The sequence below is a fragment of the Vidua macroura genome, chromosome 4 (genome assembly GCF_024509145.1).
Source record: "Vidua macroura isolate BioBank_ID:100142 chromosome 4, ASM2450914v1, whole genome shotgun sequence".
Lineage (NCBI taxonomy): Eukaryota > Metazoa > Chordata > Aves > Passeriformes > Viduidae > Vidua > Vidua macroura.
This window is the reverse complement of record NC_071574.1, coordinates 4676936-4687960: the sequence shown is the minus strand read 5'-3', so window position 1 is coordinate 4687960 and position 11025 is coordinate 4676936. Positions and strand designations below refer to the sequence as shown.

The 11025-nt window shown below is 42.0% G+C and overlaps 1 protein-coding gene across 1 annotated transcript in view; it reads left to right on the top strand.

The window, feature by feature from the left end:
* Nucleotides 1–874: 874 nt before the first annotated feature.
* The window catches only part of MGAT4D (MGAT4 family member D), a 33515-nt gene continuing 23364 nt past the window's right edge, over nt 875–11025 (top strand). The window contains exon 1 of the mRNA XM_053975687.1: nt 875–893. The gene's annotated coding sequence lies outside the window, so the exon portion shown is untranslated. The remainder of the gene's footprint in view (nt 894–11025) is intronic.

The window sequence follows — 11025 nt, the reverse complement described above, 5'->3', positions numbered from 1 at the left end:
ACACAGGAAGGTCACGCTAACCTTGCCAGAGCCGCAGTATACAATTTGTGAGGTCTAAAATTTCCAAAATGGACAGAGTTATACTGTTGTTAGTATAAAGAGTGGCACATAAAGGCAGCATTGACATTAGGACTCCAGCACACCTGTGTCTGGACACAACTGTTGTAGGATTTGGCATTGCTTTGCACCACACCACTCATTTTGCACACAAAATGATTTGGGGGTTTGGTACAAAATGAGGTAAATTGTTAAGTAAGCAAATAGAGAAAAGAAAAGAAGAGATACTGTATTAATAATACAAGCATATTTTTAGAAAACAAATTATCTAAATTACTGTGTCCTCTGGGTAAATAAGGTAATGAATTATATATGCTAGTAATACATTAGGGAAGTAGAGAACAGTTTAGATAGCAAAAAGCTTACTGCTTTTCAGAGGTACCCAAGCCCAATCTGATTTCTGAAGCTGTCCTTTGCAAGTTTGCAGCACAGAATGGGAAAGCATATTGTCTTTATCATAGCTGTAGAATGAATGATAGATTTGTGAGCAGGTAGAGAGCATGTCAAAGCAAAAGCCACTAAATACCTGCTAATCGAGTATAAGGAGGAGGAACATTTTTGCTTATAAAATATAGGTGGTTCTATTAGAACTATGTTGCTGTAAGTGGTTCCAGGAACCTTGGTAGATAAGGTAGTTCCCTTTATAAACTGTGTTGTAGAAGATGTATTCTGAACATCTATTCTAATTTTTTGTTTTCTTATAGGTTGCTGAAGACCTAAAAAGGCAACGGGTGTGTGTGTCTAAATGGAAAGGCACGTGTGAAGCAAGGAACAATGACTGAAGTATAATACTGTTATCAGGGTAGAGGTACCAGTGTACCATTAGATTTGATCAGGTTAGATTTTGCAGCTGCTTGCCCTCCTTCCTCTTTAAAAGTGAACTGAAAAGCTTGGTTTATTTACCTGACTCTGTGACTGTGCTAAATGTGTGTATTAATTGTACACAGCTCGGCTTCCTGATACAATCTTATAAGCAATATGCAAACAAATGCCCCATTGGTTTTGAATGAGCAAAATAATGTTCACCATTACCATGTTGTGCAGAAAATAATCACGCCACGAGAGGTTTATGTCCAAAAAGGAGAGAGAGGAGTCCTGTAACTTTATTCATGGACAAAGGGAGAGGCCATGAGGCATTTTCCATGGGGTCTCTCAAATTTTTGGAGGACACAGCCCCCTTATTATCCTAATTTTCCCAGCCACGTATCCCTCTTTCTTTCTCCATTGGCTGAGGTACTTGGAAGGTACAGACTTCCCGATCCGCCCACTACACGTCTCCCTTAACATGCACCACCCCTTGCATAAGATCGTTCTATCAAGTTTTTATTCTTTTTCTCGAAGTTCAGGAATTAAGCATGACCTTGGCTGAGCAGTAGTCCCTGTCAATTAGTAACATTTTCTGAAACTGGTAGTTTCTCTCGTTACTTCCTTATCTACAAGTCTCTGGCCCTACCTACAAGCAGATGCACAGCACCTGTTTGTAAAGACACATTCATCTTATTCCTGTCATTGTTATGACTTGGGCTAAACAGCACCTGCCGACGTGCTGAGACGTTTTTGTCCTGAACAGTCAAGAGGTTTTTCGGTGTGGGTCCGAGCGTCGGGAAAGCTGAGGGCAGGGGAGGGCTCTTCACAGCGGGAATTGGCGTGGGCACTCGTTCGCGAGGCTGGCGTCTCCGGGGGAAAGCCGGGCGGCAGGAGGAGCGGGCGCCCGTCGGTAGGGACACGCAAAATGCAGCGAGGACACCCCGCTCCTTGGGAACGCCGCTGTGCCGCGAGAGAGCTGGGCCCTCCGCGCAAGGGGTGGGGTGGGGCGAGCAGGGCAGCGCGGCGAGAGCACGCCCGGCCCGCCTTGCCCGGACGAAGGCGGCGGCGGCGTGCGGGTCTTGCGGGCAGCGCCCGCGGGAGATGCGGCTGCGGCTCGGGCAGGTGCTGCCGGCGCTGTGCCTCGGCGCCGCCTTCCCCCTGCTGTGGTACGCGGTGTGGCAGGGGAGCCGAGGTGAGAGCGGGCGGGCGGGGGCGCCGCGTCCCGCCTCGTGTGTGCGGGGCGCGAAGGGCGGGGGGCGCGGTGGTACCTGCTGTGCCCCTCCGGCCGGGCCGTCGGGGCAGCGCGGCGCTGGCTCCCGCCCCGCTGCGCCCGCCCGGAGCCGCGCCCGACGCTACCGGCGGCAGTGGGGTCGCCCCGGCCGTCCCTCCGTGCGGCTCCGTCCCTCCGTGCGGCTCCGTCCCTCCGTGCGGCTCCGTCCCTCCGTGCGGCGGCGAGCCCGAGCACGGCATGGCCGGGGTTGCGCCGGGGATCGCGGTGGGTCGCCCCATTCCCTCCCGCAGCTCCGGAGCTGCTCGGCTCTCCGGACGTGCTGGGGAAATAAGGAACCTGTGTTGCCCCCGAGGCTTGGCTGCGTATAATTCTGGGAGTGCGGGTCTCGCCTGTTCCCCACGGGGTCGTGGTTTAACTGCAGCCAGGCACAGCCTGGCGAAACAGCTTGCAGGATTGGATCCTTGGGCCATGCTTGCCCTATTAAAAATACAACCCTAAATTTAAGAAACTATAAAAGTTTCTTCTTTTTTCCTCTTTTTTTCCCCTCTTTTATTTTTTTCAACTCTTTTTCTAACAAGCATCTTACATTAGGATGGAAAGAAAAATCTAAACGTGATTGCTGTGGCTGTCACTTTTGAAGCGGTTTGATTTTATTGTTGAGGGAGGATAAAGTAGCATTTTCCATCCTGCAATTGTATTTGTGCCTCATGTACAGTCACTTTTTTTTCCTGTGCATATTTCCAGGCCTGGAACACAGAGAAAAAAAACCCTGAATTTTTATATTTTATTTCTAAACTTTAAAATTATACACTATCTTTTTAGTAGCTTATGTAGGTGGCATGTGCCAAATAGATCTTCAGAAAGCCACGTCTAAGATTCTCTGAGCCAATGTAGGAAAGATAAAACTGATGGTATTTTCCAGTGGGTTGAGGGAAAGAGAGTGGATCTCGGAGTGCTTCCTACATACACCTTTATAATAGGTTTGGTTTTATAGGTGCAGAAGAATTAGAATAAACCACTTAGTAATTTCTGGGATGAACGCAACTCCAGCTAGCAGATAACTTGTTTATATTGATTATTCCTGTAACAAATAAAAGTGGTGGTAGAGATCTTGGCCCCACAATGGCATACTGAATAGAGTCAAGGCAGTGCTGATCCTGCTGCCTTTTAGGTCAACTATATGGTTGTTTACCATATAACATTTTATGTTTCCTGCTAGGAGTGAGGGGGGAAAAATGAGGAAAAATCTTGGGAGACTGAGATCCAAGAGATGTCAGAATGAAAATGTTTGTCCAGTCTGCAGTTACCATTGTGTTATCTTGTGGTTCATGTTTTGAGACTCCTCGTTACTGACATTACATTTTCATGTCGCTTTATTTTTGACATCTATCTGATGACATTCCATACTGGGCTGTTTTGCTTTGGGATTTTATTTGTTTGTGTTTTGTTTGTTTGTTTTGGGCAAGAGGGATAACGTGTTGTGGTGTATATGTGTTGTCTTAACTTCTCTTTCCACAGCTGGCTCCTCCTCCACAGTAAACTGAGTAACTAATTCCTCTCAGCTGGTATAATTTTCCTAATTACTATTATTTGCACCTGGTTTTTAGCAAACTTTTATCATTGCATATGTGAATATGTAGTCTTTAGACTTTCTTAAGCTTAGTAAATCTCACAAATGTGTAAATAAAATAGTTAATATTAGTACCTAAAGGAGAAAGTAGCAGTACGTGGTGAATGACTTTGTATTATATTTATTTTACTGAAAATACAGTCTTTGCTCCCAAGGGGTGTTAGAAGACAAGCCTTCTACTCATCCAGAAAACCTTAAGAACAGCCAGCCATAGGTAACAATAACAAAGGTTGTTACTTTTTTCTACAGAGAGAGAAGCATTGGGAGCAAACCCACTAATGTTCGGTTGTTGTCACAGGGTATTTGTTTAAGAAAATGGTTTTAAATAAATATTTAAAGAAATATTTTGCTTCAAAACAGGCACATATCTCTTTAGATGTTGTTAAACCTCTGTTTTTTTTTCCTTCTGCACTGAATTTGCTCTCCATTGTCATGCCTAGAGCACCACAGGAATTTTCACTTTTGGTGCCTCTCAAACTATGATGTGTATTTTCTTTTCTAATGCCCTTTCCACTTAGCCCACCAGTTACTGTGAGTACTGTTGCAGCTTTTCAACTCCCTCCCATCTCTTTCCCTCTCTCCCTCCCTCTTTCCCTCTCTCCCTCCCTCTTTCCCATTTGTCAAATGTTTTCTGGCTCATTTTCTATCATACCTTTGTTAAATCTCCCCTAACTTTTGTTAACTTCTCTGCTCTGCCCATTGAAATGTTTATTGATTTTTTGACTGCAGTCTATCACACTAAGCAGCAGTAGTCTGTAGTATTCCCTCAGGTTTCTGTCTAGTTAATTGTTTCTTGGAAAGCAGTGATTTTGAGATCATAAATAAGTGTTGTAAAACTAGGGCAGGGCACCAGGTCTTAAGTATTTCCATAATATAAAAATATGTAAAATATTCTTCAGTTTGTCTGCAGTCTCAGAGCCTTTCAGCCCTTGAATATTAGAAGTTTAAATCAGATATTGGCTCTGTCCTAAATTCTGTACAAATAAAAATCAGAACCTTAAGTCACCTTTAAGCTAAAGTGACCTTTAAACACCTTATAATAAAGGTAGCTTGAGAGATTTGAGTTGAAATGTGTTTACTGTCAATGACAGCAGTAAATAATTGGCTCTGATTATTATGTGCAGCCTGAGTATTGACTTGGAGTTGTGAGACTAAAATCAAGTACACATAACTCAAACTGGCATAGCAGGAAGATGCTACTCGCTCATTCACTTAAAAATAAGAGATCAGAATCTACCACAATCACTAGACTTCTGTTATTGTGGACAATGCTGTGTATATTTTAACTATGGTTAGAAAGATGTTTTTATAGTCACTTTTTCCATTGCTTTATAAATATAAGCAAAGGTTTCATACTAAATATGCTGATATTTTTGGGGCCAGGAAAAAAAAAAAAAAAAGATATAAAAGTAATTCTCAGATCTTCAGTGAAAGCAAACGCTGTGTCTAAAGTAGTGTGGTGATTCCTTCAGCATCCACTGCAGTGCTTGTGAACGCAGGGCTGTTAGTGAGCAGTCAGCTGGGCTGCTGCAGCAATTCCTGTTCCATGTCCTGTGTGGTTTTGCTGTGAACTTTTTGGTCCCTCCCCAGGCCCCAAGCCAAACCTGTCTAACACAAACAGTCTGTAGCTGAGCATAGGGAGGGCTGTTGGTAGGATGATGCAGAGGTTTCTGCTTGTGAAACTGAGTCACAATTCATTTGTTAATTCACCTGACCAAAATTTTCTGCTCTCACAAAATCGCCCTCTATGTAGGTTTGGAGTTCTGAGAAATTGTATACAACTTACAAAATATGTAGTGATTTTCTCATAGTTTTAGCTATTGTCTTCCACATAAATACTAGTCCATAAAAAAAAATCCACAGGTATATAAAAACGATAAAGTAAATGTCAGGAGGCAGTAATTGTTCCCCCTGAAATACAGAAGGCAAAACCACATTATAAACTCATTATGAACTTACATAAGGTTTCTTCAGAGGAAAGAGTATGCCTGAAGAAAAAGAAATTTTGGTGTCTTTACTGAATAACAGCAAAATTTTTGTAAGTCACAGCAACGAGGTAAAACAGATAATCTATTTTGGCAGTGCTTCTTCATGTTGCTCTCAAGGGTTACAAGATTAAGTCTCTTTGAATTGGTTTGTAACATTTTACTGCCCTCTTTATCTAAATTTGTGAGATTCTTTGTCCAAGAAAATTAAAAGTAAGCTTTTCCTGGAAGTTAGGAGAAACTGATGCTGAAATATGATGTCACAAGGACCTAGGCATGTTAGTATACACATTGTGTCAAACACTGTGAAACCTGAATTTCTTTAGTTATTCCTTTGAGGTGGGATGAACAAGAGAGAAACTGCTCGTACGATTACATTCACAGAAGTGTGTGTAAGGCTCATCAATCACTTTTTTAAAAACTGCATTTTGAATTTGTTCCACAAATTGGAGGGCGGGAGGAAGTTTCATCATTGCAAAGGGTTAAGGAGGTATTTCTGATGAAAGTATTTTTTTCCCCAGTTGAAATACAGTAATGTACATGCTAGTCCAGACAGCATGATTACACATTTCTTGTGTTTCCATCTTCTCATCTTCTGCCTGTGGTGTTATGCTTTGTTTCAGCTGTGCAGCCCAGTGCAGGTCCCCAGGAGATTCTGTCATTTGTGACGGAGCTCTTTGCAGGTTTCCTGTCCAGTCCCAACTGGCATACTCTGGCTCAAAGGTTCAATTAAATAGTGGCAAATTGACAGATTTGATAAGGAAGTCTTGAATTACACTGCTCTCACTTCAGCCAATGCAGCTTATCCAGATTTCTCAACATGCAGAAGCCAATCTTCCTGTCTTCTCTAGGACTGCTAGGCTGTGTTTAACCACCACCTTTCCCAGCTGTCCCAGCTGACTGGTAGGCTACATCTTCCCTTCATATGTACATTTCCTTCCAGTGACACTGAGAGCAAACAAAGGCTATTGCACATTCGGGTTTTGCCTCAACGTGCAGTTGGGATGTGGCTGAAATGCACAGTGTGATAAGGAAAGAGTTTTTCAGTCTATCAATTGCTTACTCAGTTTCTTTGTGCAGTTCTGCATTTTGGCATTAAAAAAACCCTCCAACATACAACAGCCTCAAATGGTCCACTTAAAGCTTAGTATTTACTGATCCAAAATTTTATATCAAAATTCATATCCAAGACTTAGAAAAGTAGTAGAAAAATACTTAGAAAAAAAAGACTTAGAAACTGTGTCATTTTACTGGCTTCAACCCATGTAATTTACTAAATGAAGATTCTGCTGCTTCTTACTGTTACTCCAGGCAGGACTGTGCCTAAAGAGTAGATGAACTTAGCCATAAATCTCGTGGTACAAAAGGAGGCCAGTTATTGTTGAGCTTTGTAGAGAAAGGCATAAGGGAGCATTTCAGACCTCTCTTTGTTTGCTGTAGAGTGTCTCATCATAACCTTAGACAAGTGCAATCATATGACCTTCATGCTTTCCTAGAGTTGTACACTGAGTCTTGAGGAGCAGGGTTTTGTTGAGAAATACCTTAGTTGGTGGCTAGGCATTTAACTAAATGTGTGAATAATTTAGTAGTTGTTGCTACCTCAGGAAGAGAAGTAAAATATTTAAATATTTAAAATACCAACCAGAACAAAGCAATAGCAATTGCTTGAAGTGAATGAGTACTACCTCAAAACCAAAGTATACCAATTATGGCCAAACACCATACGATATCCATTCAATTTCTATAATTTTTCACTTATTTTAATAATATTGCTTTCCTATATGGTGATGTTCTGACTGAATGTTTTAAGATCACTTTTCAGTGCATTCCAATATAGAAAAAGACTCGAATCTAAAATGAGGATTGTTTGCCAACATTTAAGAAAATATTGTTAGAGCTTAAGTTGTATTTTCTTTGAAACAAGTTTGCTTATCTATTTTCACTTACAGTATGTAAATTGTTCAGTAAAAAGTATTCTGTGCCAAACTCAAGACTGAGTCCATGTTCATTAGACAATGTTGTGAGTTTCTAAGATCCAGTTGTCAGCTTTGATCTGCCTTTAAGTCTGTAAGGCATGTGTTTGTTTTAATATTGAAAGTATTGTGATTCTCTTCCCAGTATGCTCTGTATGGGAATAGAGGAACCCTATCTCCTCTGCTTCCAAGTTGCTGGCACAGTGCTTTCCTTTGATGTCCCTGGGTTAATGCAAAGTCCCTCTACTGCCTTGTAGCTCCTGATGTGGACACTGTCAAAGGCAAGTAGACATTTTGGAAGAGACAAATAACACTGTGCTGTAAGACTAAACAAAATAGTTAAAGGTAATGCACGTTGTTGAATTTAAGTGTTTGCCTGAGAACTCGCTGTTCTGACCTGAGACAGAGGCATTGTTTGGGGATTTTTTTTTTTTTTTTCCTTCCTTACTTAGAGAGCACAAAACCTGAGCATGCAAAGCATGTAACAAGATTCAGAAAGGTATCTCAGATCACTTATGGAGAGATAATAAACAGCCAGTTATTACTGCAATGCATGCCTCAGTGGTTTAATATGCCTCATTAACCTGCACAGTGAGCAGTGGTTCCAAGCACAGAGTATGACAAGATCTTTTGCAGTTAGTGTGCTTATATAGTTTTCTTTTAAGGAGGCCATTAGCCAAATTTCAGTTTCTAAAAGAAACAGTGTTTAGGTATGATAAGCAATTTAGCTTATCATACCTAAATCAAGAAATAGGAACAAGATTCACTGCTAGACTTTGAAGTGTTTTCTTCCCTCCTTTCTGCCACGCCAAATCCTCCTTTTTTCTTTTCTGTTTGAGTGCTAGGAGGAGATAGTGAAGAATTGTTCCACAGCTCTTAGATATTGCCAGAAATTGTTAATGAGACTGGAAGCATTTTTGATCATACAGGAAGCATATGTGTATGGAGCTAAGAGAAATAATCAGTCGGTTTTGAGAATGAGTATTGGCTTTAGAGATTGGTATTGTTTCTAAACAGTTTCAATCTGCAGTGCAGAACGTTTTATATACATAAAATGTAACTATTAGGAGATAACACAAGAGAGCATTTAAAACCATTTTAAATGTTGCTGTCCTAGAATTACAGTATCCACAGGTATATATGCCAATGTGTAGTTAACAGTCAGAGGAAAGCTGAAGTAGAGCTGAAAATTCACTGCAAAAGCTTTTGAGTACCATCACTGTGCCTGGGAGGTGGCTGGGTCTTTTTTTGCTCCTATGGCTTGTAGCTAGTGTGGCCCCACTGACTTTTCTTAGAAAGGAAATTCAGTGAACTACTCTAAGCCCATCAGAGTGATTCATCTTCAGCTCACCAAGGGGAGAAGAAGCCTTTACATCGAATCCCAGAATGTGCTTAGATGGAAGGGACACACAAGGATAATTGAGTCCAACTCCTGGCCTTGTACATAGTCACACCATGTGTCTGAGAGTGTTGTTCAAAAGCTTCTTGAACTCTGTCAGGCTTGGTGATGTGGGAAGCCTGTTCCAGTGCCCAGCCACCCTTTGGGTGAAGAACCTTTTCCTGATATCCAACCTAAACCTTCCCTGACACAACTTCATGCCATTTCCTTGGGTCCTGTCACCACAGAGAAGAGATCAATGCCTGCCCCTCCACTTCTCCTCCACTTCCTCTCACAAGGACCACAATGAGGTCTCTCCTCAGTCTTCTCAGGCTGAACAGACCAAGTGGCCTAAACTGTTCCTCATAAGGCTTTCCCTTCAGACCCCTCCTTTGCACACTCGCTAATGGCTCCGTGTCTTTTTTCTATCGTGGCACCCCAAACTGCCCCCAGCGCTGGAGCTGAGGCGGCCCCTGTGCAGAGCAGAGCAGAGCAGGACAATGCCCTCCCTTGCCCAGCTGGCCATGCTGTGCCTGATGCCCCCCAGGACACAGCTGCCCTCCTGGCTGCCAGGGCACTGCTGACTCACATCCAACTTTCCATGGAGCAGGACCCCCAGGGCCCTTTGCACAGCGCTGCTCTCCAGCCTCTCATTGCCCACTCTGTCCCCCAGTACATCCAGGGCTGCCCCATCCCACGTGCAGAATCTGCCACTGGCACTTGTTGAACTTCCGACAACTGCTGATTACTCAGCTCTCATTTGTTGGGTTCTCTCTGCAGGGCCTTCTTTACCTTCATTTGCTTTTTGTAGTTTTGCCATAGGTCCTCATCTTGCTCTTTTCTGGTTTTATTCTGACACTCCTTGCTGCTGATGGAACCATTGTTAGACAAGGCACTGCCAAGTCAGGTCAGGCTGTTGCCTGACATAGAGAGTTTTTCATGCTGTACCCAAAGCTCCATCTCCCTGACCCTCCTTGTCAGAAAGCACTGTATTTGTAAAAATGCCCTGTGTCTTTCTAAGAAGTCTATTGCAAGCAGCTGTTTTAGTTCTCTGTGGATCATTAGATGCTGAAAGTGCATTTTACACACACACACACACACACACACGCTCACACACACAAGTCCATTTAAACTCAGTGGCTGTTGAAATATTTAGGGTGTTTAGCTTCATAATGCTTTCTAAACACACTTTTTTGCCAAAGGTTTAGTAATAGTTAATGTTATTCCCATGTGCTCTAGTGAAATTTAGAACATTTAATGTTTATTTTAAACTTTATCTTTTTATAATAAATTCATTCTTCACCAAGGGTGAGTGAAGATCATGTTCCTTGTGTCAAACCCTTGCTTCCTGAGCCATCAAAAACAAATGAGATAAGTGATTACTAAGAATCATGTTCTGCTGACTGAACAGAGGGTTCAATTCTGAAAGACTTAAAAATGTAGTTTCCCTCTTCTGGCCTGAAGGAATAGATAAGGCTGATTACAAATGCCAGCTTCTTTGGGTGCATTCAATGATAGTTGAGTGTTGACATTTTCTTTCCAAGAGACACCTGTGACATTTTGGTAGGCTCACCTGTAAGTAAGCAAATACAGCTGCCATTACTTGGTGCTTGCCAAAATGTCAGCCCAGTGGTGACACTGGTCATTTTGAGTCACACTGACTCGCTGAGAGAATTATGAAGAGAAGGACTATGATGTTATAATTCGTCTGCCGTTTCTTTACTAATTCCTTCTATAAATTGGAATTTAAAGAGAAACATCCATTATTGTATCTTTAGCTTATAGTTCTGAATTTGTCGAGGTAAATCTCCACCACGTTTACGTGTACTGGTTTTCTATCTGGAATCCCTTTCTTGCTATGAAAATGGTGTGATGATTATCTGTCAGCCACCTAAATCAGCTTAAACATTTTGTTTTCATTTTATTCATATACATTCTAAAGGAAAAAAAAAAAAAACCTAAAG